General features: G+C 38.2%; 1 pseudogene; it reads left to right on the forward strand.

Annotated features, from left to right (window-relative positions):
- Positions 1-419: 419 nt before the first annotated feature.
- On the forward strand, positions 420-7,801 carry LOC127102967 (adenosylhomocysteinase-like; annotated as a pseudogene).
- Positions 7,802-8,705: the final 904 nt, after the last annotated feature.

Genomic DNA, 8,705 nt, shown 5'->3' on the forward strand with positions numbered 1-8,705 from the left:
CCTTAATCCTTTGGCCAACTAGGAAAGATGGTTGCGTGGTGTGGGTCTACGAGATGAATTCCTCGTTGGATCGATGCGAGAACCTCACTTAGAGTAGATTCTTTAGATGGAGTTGATGCCCGGCAAGTAAGTTGCCATAGGCAGCAAACAGTCTAATGGATCCATGACTCTAGGAACTTTTTTGAAACCCTAGATCATACCCGGCGAGAACCTATTCTTGGAAAGTAATCAGATTCATCAGTGCCTCAGACTCTTGAACTAATATATTGAGGAAAATGCATGGCTTGCATTGCATTCCATTGCATCTGCATCTCATCATAATGCATGACATTTCCCAGACAAAATACAAAAAAAAACTCATCCATCCTTTGTCCATGATCAGCAAAGTGATTCCTGACACGCGTTTAGAACAAAGAACTATGTCTAAGGAAAATTCAAGAAGCATTGAAGGAGGAAGGCTCAGGTACATATATCTTGATTTCTGGGCCAAGTAATGTGAAAGGGAAAGGACCCCTAAAACCCCTCAAGGTTTTGTACCACAAGGAAGAAGTTAAGGATGTGGCTAATGAGATATCATCATTTCTTGGTAAGAGCATTGAGATATCCCCTTCGATTTCCAATCCTCATGACATATAGCCAACTTCTACAACCTTTAACTCAAAACTCGTTGGTGGTTCCCAAGTCTCTCAAGCTGGTTCCACAACCTTACCCACCCGGGTATGACCCAAATGTGCATGTGGATATCATGCTGGATCAGAAGGGCATTCAACCGAAGACTGCAACGCTTTCAAAGCCAAAGTACAACAGTTGATATACAACGGGTACATAGCCTTTCAAGAAGGAAGCTTGGTGGTAAATGTTAACCTATCAGCCAAATAAGTGCGAAGATCTCAAGGGGTGTCCCCCGAAGTTAATGGGTCAAGTTTGAAGAAGTCATTCCCTGAAGATGGCAATCATTTGGTTGTTTCAGCATCTCTTTTGGAGTTTCCTCGCATGTTGATTGTTAATTGCTTTTAAGCATTGTTGTTTTCTTTGAATTGGTAAGATTAATGAAATGTTTATGCATCTTTTGAATTAATCCATTCGTATTCACTCGTTTCTCATTTATGTTAAAAACAAAAATACTCCTCTCATTCACTTTTGTTTATCAAACCGTTATGTTAACAAAGATTGGAAGGAGGATGATGAAAACGAAACACCTGAAATTATTGTGGTATGCTTTTGAGTAAAACCTTGTCGATGATGTAAGGCATTGTTTCAAATCCCAAAACACTGAAGAGATAAGGAGTTAATCCCTAGTCAACCACTTTGAGCCTAGAAGTTGGTGTTTATTTTGGATCTAAAACCCTTAATCTTAACCCGGGGCAGGGTAGTTGTGTTCAGATAGTTTGGTCGTGCATTTGATCTTTCAAAAAAAATCGTCCATATGTACACCCTCCGATTAGGTTCAACCACATGTTATCCTTCGCACACATGTTGAAGTGTCGAAGAGGTTGAGAAAATATAAAATTAGTGTTGGTTGATCCTCATCCACCAATAATGTGGCAGTCAACACGTTAAAAAAACAGAAAAAAGTCTGCTAAGTCAAATACCACAAAATGACTTAGGCAAAAGTTAGGGCATCCCGGTAGACCGAAAGCTTTAAAGAAGTGGTCCAGGAAAAATTAGGGATAAAGTAAATAAATCAAAAAGAGGTCATTAAATCCTCAACAAAAGACGAATTAAGGTGACTGCCATTTCAAGAAAATCACACCTTGAATCCTCGTTTTCACTTTCGCACCTTCGAAGTCGAATGGGTGTATTGAATTAACTGAACATAGGAACTGGAGATCATCAAGAAGAAGGGGTGGGTAAAAATAAATTTTAAGCCTTATATCCTTTTGTTTCAAAAAACCATGAACCAGGCCACGTTACAATCCTTAAACGACCTAATTGAGGCAAAGTTTATTCTGAAAGCATACTATAACAAGGTTGTGTTAACCTGACTCCAAACGATTTTTGTTAATCATTTGATGGCACCAACTTGCATACTATGAATGACTTGATCACCATTGTGTTCTTATCAATGACTCATTCACTGTATTTCACCCATTCATATCAATAAACTTTGATTTCAAATTTTTGCATAAGCATTGAATTAAAATTACCAATTTTGAATGAACAATCTTATTTGCGAGTCAACACTTAGCATCAAAGAAATTCCAAATACAGTTGAGGAACTTGATAAAGTGAAAGAAGTCTAGTTAGGGGCAAATCACTTTGAGCATCAGTTAAATCGAGCTAATCACCCTAAGGGTCATCCAACCAAGAGTAATTTGCTTCAAGACTCAGACCGGGGCAAGCCACCTCAGAGCTCAATAAGTCCAACTATCCAAGGAAAGTCAATCAAGAGTCTACCATTCCAATATTTGGTTAGTCAAGTTCAGACCATTGCAAGTTTTAAACACTTGGGGCAAGCCATCTTGAGGTAGTCTCATGGCAAGTTGTTTCCAAACTCACTTTCAAGGTGAACATTTCCAAAGACCCAACAGACTGGGGCAAGATGAGCCACAGAGGGGCAAAACCTCTTTCTTCATGCTTTCAAACTGCTCAAACAAATTATGCCATACGTCAATAACTTTTGAGTTTAAGACGAGTACCCGGAAATTATGCTAGCACGATTCTTTAAAAGGATCCCATTTGCTAAGTTGTGGCTGCCAAGTTGGATAGAATTCTCCTTTGACAACATCTGTCATAAAATATTTGGTTGAGTTCTCGGTGTTAAGGAATCATGAGCTTCCATAAAAAGCCTTTACAAACTCCCAGTCCGCTCAGGTGTCAGCATTTTCATATCATGATCATTCATATATCATGCATAAAAAGAAATTCAAATCATACGTAGCCGAAATGTACTTCGGGCTCATTTTGCATTGACCCAGGTCTTGTTGTTGATCCTATACCCTTTGACCTCTAATTCCAATTTGAATTTGGTGCCCTTAAACCATCATCCGGTTTTCGCAGTCATTTTCAAGTCCAACCCAGTTGGCACATATCATAAAAAATTTGTCCATGAGGTTCAATTCCTTTTTTGGATTATCCGATGAATTTCCGGATTACTCCTTTGTTTATTGATGTATTTCCATAACTTGTATGATGTGTTTCCAGATGTTTCCCCACCTATCTGATGTATTCTCAAATATGTTTGTCTTGAATTCTGATGTATTTCCAGAATTTCCTTGATGTATTACCGGATGTGTCTGTATTCTGCTGTATTTCTAGAATATCACTTATAATTCTGATGCATTTCCAGAATTCGTTTCTTTTACTCTCTGATGAATTCCTAGACATGTCATTTTTGTTCTGACGCACTTCCAGAACCCTTATGCCACTCCCGGGAATTATTTCAAGACTCATTGGTGTCTCATAAAATTCAGGTGTTACTAGGCATTATTCCAAGCTCATTGGTCACTAGAACTCATTTTAAACCCAATTGTCGTTGGAATCATTGTCACTCCGTTTGTAAATACAATCGTAATTGGTATTTGAAGTTTGGTTGTCACCAACATCATTTCAAGTCCAATTGTTGTTGGCAAACTCCGTTAAAAGCTGGTTGTAATCAAAGTCCAGTTTTTGTTGGCAAACTCCGTTAAAAGCTGGTTGTAATCCATTGCTTACAGTCAAAGTCCAATTGTTGTTGGCAAAATCCGTCAAAAGCTGGTTGTAATCCATTGCTTACGGTCAAAGTCCAATTGTTGTTGGCAAAATCTGTTAAAAGCTGGTTGTAATCCATTGCTTACAATCAAAGTCCAATTGTTGTTGGCAAAATCTGTTAAAAGATGGTTGTAATCCATTGCTTTTGGTCAAAGTCCAGTTGTTACTGGCAAGCTGGTTGTAATCCATTGCTTTCGGTCAAATTCCAATTGTTGTTGGCAAAATCTGTTAAAAGCTGGTAGTAATCCATTGCTTACAGTCAAAAGTCCAATTGTTGTTGGCAAAATCTGTTAAAAGTTGGTTGTAATCCATTACTTACGGTTAAAAGTCCAATTGTTGTTGGCACGTACAGAGAGTTTAATTACCCTGTCTTTCCTGATGGTTCCGTGAAAGTCATGTATGACTCATCATCTTGAGGAATTCCCAGAAGCTTGGAGATTTTTCGTGTTAGAAAACTCCAATGATGTTGGTTTTGTTTGATTTCTTTGTAAAGAATCATCTTAGCCTTTTGCATGGATGATCTACTTATAAGAAGACTCTCGTTTATCTTTGTTTTGCATAAATTCCCTATTAGGAATCTCCAAAATCTTTGATTGGATGAATTTCTTGTGAGAAATCTCCAGAATTGTCAGATGTATTCTAAAGTGTCAGGTCATGTATGAACCTATTGATGAAACTTGATATGTATGTTCTTCAGTATTTTCAGGTCATGTATGAACCTATGGTTGAAGTTTTCTTTGTGTTTTCTAGTTTGCCAGGTCATGTCTGAACCTGTTATTAAATTCTTTGACTTTCTCCAGAATCGTCAGGTCATGTCTGAACCTGTGAGTGAAACTTTCTTTGAATATCCAAATGTTAAGGTCACACATGAACCTGTTGATTAAAATTTCCTTGGTTTTCTAATATTCTTAGGTCATGTTTGAGCCTATTGTTGAAATGCTCTAAATTTTCCAATGCTATTAGGTCATGTATGAGCCTCCTGATGAAATTTTCTTTGTATGTTTTCCAGTATTGTCAGGTCATGTTTGAATCTGTTTATGGAACCTTTTTGATATCCCCCAACATTGTTAGGTCATGTTTGAACCTGCTGTCAAAACCGTTCTTGGTATTCCCCAACATTGTCAGGTCATGTATGAACCTGTTGTTGAGTTTTCATTCCAGTATTACCAGGTCATGTATGAACCTGCTTTGAAGAATCTTTCTCTATGATTGTTTCAGTGTTATCAGGTCATGTATGAACCTGTTGTAGAAATTTTTCTTATTCGGGTTTAGTAAGTCATGTGTGAACTCACTGCCAAAATCTCTTGTATTCTAAGTGTTGTTCATCGAATTTCACTTTGAGTGCTCTCTAGTATGCGTCCGATTCTCCAGCAGGATTGTTTTCCCCAGCGAGTTGGTTTTTACCATTTGTCTGTCTCCCCGTGGACCATCAGCATCCCCCACATATCTTTGTTTCATTCTGTATCTATCATAAAGCATCATGCTAGGGTTTATCTTATGTCTGATCATATCCCTAGCAAATCAAATAAAAAGAGTCATTCATTCAGGCATTCATCTCATATCATATCCTATCATTTGCATTTCAGGATCAAAATTCGGGTCTTCTTAGTATTTAACTATCTCCCACTATGATCATATGAAGAGTGTACTTCTTCATATCCTCGTGTTGAAGATACTTAAACAGGGGCAACTGTCACACCCCAATTTTGACCCTGAATCGCTGATTCAATACATTCATCATAGCTATTGCATGTCTACATAGCATATCATGCATTCCATACCGCATAGTGCCTAAAATATCAGTCGAAATAATTTTTTCGGATCTACAGACAAACCGGTTGAATTAATCAATGGGTGTGCGTCAAATCAATGGACGAAAACTTTTAAAATCAAGCTTCCAGACATCAACTTTATTAATCTACGTTTCGCGTAGTTTAATCCGGTATGCTCGATTTATTTTTCAGCTAATTTTTCGGCCACTTTTTGATCACCTCGAGCCTGTTTAACCGGTCAAATTTATTTCAAAATTAAAAGAAACGCTGAATTTTTCCAATAAGTTTATTTCGCACTGATCATTTTGGTGCATCCATTTTAATTTTTCGAGCAATTTCGCACCTGATTTTTATTCATTTTAAAATTCCGTTTTTTTTCATTATTGTATCAGGAAATTCAGAAAAATTAAAATAGATTTGTTCATGTCATTATTTTTATTTTATTGTGGTTATTTTAAAAATTGTGAATTTTGTTTGTGTTAATTAATTAAATATGATTTTTATCAATTAATTTTTTTTAAAAGGGATAATTTTTACATTTTTAATTATTTAACGAATTGTGTTTCTTTGTTTTCATCTTGGACGTCGTTTTCAATTGATCAATGGTCCAAGTTTGCAATCCATTTGCATTTTGTTCATCCAATCAGAAAATTAAGAAATTGAGAAATAATAAAGTTAAAGGAAGCTTATCATGAGAGTACATGTGGCACATGGGATTCTCCCATTTTGGGGATAGTCAAGCACCAGCTAGAAGCTAACGGGTCTTTATTTTCTTTCTTAAAATTTTCCTAAAAAAAAGAAACCCTAACATGTGATATATGTATGTGTGGCATTAAACAAAAAAGGGGAGCCACCGAAAAAGGGAGGCGGGGATTGGGCTTCTTTGTGAGGGGAATCAGTTGTGGGTTTAAAAAAATATAAAGAAAAAGAAAGGCTCAAAAAAATAAAGAAAGAGTTTTTATTTGACTGTTCATCATCACCATATACCAATACCCACATCCGTCTCTCTCACTCCCTCACGCCAAAACAAAAAAATAAAGAAAGACGCTTTCTTCTTCTCCTTCACGTTTCACTTCCACTGCTCACTACACAACTCCAACAGCCGCAACCTTCCGAAACACCGCGCTTCTGTTCACCTTCACCATCAATCGCCCTCATCACCATATTCGCCGCGAGATCTCTTCACACACGAAACCCCACTTCTCCACATCACACAACTCAAAACTCTTCACATGACCATCCAAACCGCCGTCCTCATCGAAACCCTAACCGCCCTCAGCGCTGAAGTCCGTTGGTGTTCATGCAACATTTTCTCAACTCAAGACCACGCCGCCGCCGCCATAGCTCGTGACAATGCTGTTGTATTCGCCTGGAAGGGTGAAACCCTACAAGAATATTGGTGGTGTACTGAACGCGCTTTGGACTAGGGTCCCGGTGGTGGTCCCGATCTAATTGTTGATGATGGTGGTGATGCTACTCTTTTGATCCATGAAGGTGTTAAAGCTGAAGAGCTTTTTGAGAAAACCGGTGAGGTTCCTGATCCTACCTCTACTGATAACGCTGAGTTCCAGCTTGTGCTTACCATCATTAGAGATGGGTTGAAGACTGACCCTCAAATGTACCGTAAAATGAAGGAAAGACTTATCGATGTTTCGGAAGAGACTACAACTGGTGTTAAGAGGCTTTATCAGATGCAAGCCAGTGGAACTCTTTTGTTCCCTGCTATTAATGTCAATGACTCTGTCACCAAGAGCAAGTTTGACAACTTGTACGGATGTCGTCACTCTCTTCCAGATGGTTTGATGAGGGCTACTGATGTTACGGGTGCAGAGAAAGAGCACGCGACTGGTGGGCGGTGACTAGTCAAATGTGAAAAATCTCAAACTCAGGCGACTAGACAAGATGGTGATGAAAATATAAGCTATAGTGCCCCGAGTACAGGTCATAGTAATTCCAGTGTATTGGAGCAGGGGCCGTCGCCAATTGATGATACTGGCATTTCCTATGCATCATCCATTTGTGCAGCACCGCTTTCCAAACGGTTTTGGAAAGCTGAGAGCTATGATGACGGACATGGTTCTCAAATTACAGCTACAGATGGAAAGAACTATCTACATGTACACCCCATGTTCCTTCACTCAAATGCAACTTCACACAAGTGGGCATTTGGCGCCATAGCAGAGCTTCTTGATAACGATGTTGATGAGATCCAAAATGGGGCTACCTTTGTCAGTGTAGATAAAATTTCAAATCCAAGAGATGGAAGTTCAGCATTGTTGATTCAAGATGACGGGGGCGGCATGGATCCGAAAGCAATGCGTCGCTGCATGAGTTTTTGATTTTCAGATAAAAATTCAAAGCTTGCTATTGGACAGTATGGAAATGGCTTCAAGACCAGTAGTATGAGGTTTGGTGCAGATGCTATAGTCTTCAGTCGCCATCTGGATAATGGGATTTTGACTCGCAGCATTGGACTTTTGTCATATACAACTCTGATGCAAACGCAACTTGACAGAATAGTAGTACCAATGGTGAATTATGAGTATAATACTTCAACTTCATCGTTGGATATATTAAATGGAAAATAACATTTTATGGCAAATTTAGAATTGTTGTTGCGTTGGTCACCATATTCATCCGAAGCAGATCTTCTGAACCAATTTCAAAACAAAATCATACAATTCTCGATTCAATTTCCATACCCATGTAAGTCGATTGCTTTTAAGCATCGCCATCAACCTTCACATTAATCCTTCTATTCAAACGTGTCTTTTATTGAAATATGAAGAAAAAGATTATCCTGGATGGAATATCCAGTTATAATCCCGAATATTAGGCTCAAGTTGTAAGAGCTTGTAAGCCCTATGTATTCGTCTTCTTTTCAAAACACTTGTAAATATGCAAACCATTTTCATAAGTAAAATCTGAAGAAAAAGATTACCCTGGATGTAATATCCAGTCGTAATTCCGAATATTAGGCCCAAGTTGTAAGAGCTTGCAAGCCATATATATTCGTCTTCTCTTCAAGATATTTGTAAATATTGAAACTTCTTTTCTCGGTAAATTGGAAAGAAACAGACTGCCTGGGTAGAATATCCAGACATAGTCCCGAGTATTAGACCCAAGTTGTAAGAGCTTGAAGTCACAAGTACTCGTATTTCAAGCTCCAAAATACTTAATTCCTACCTTAACACTTTTTCAATAAAGATGGAAACGGAACATGGTGTATACCGTGCACTCCTG

This window comes from Lathyrus oleraceus, chromosome 1 (genome assembly GCF_024323335.1).
Source record: "Lathyrus oleraceus cultivar Zhongwan6 chromosome 1, CAAS_Psat_ZW6_1.0, whole genome shotgun sequence".
Taxonomy (NCBI): domain Eukaryota; kingdom Viridiplantae; phylum Streptophyta; class Magnoliopsida; order Fabales; family Fabaceae; genus Lathyrus; species Lathyrus oleraceus.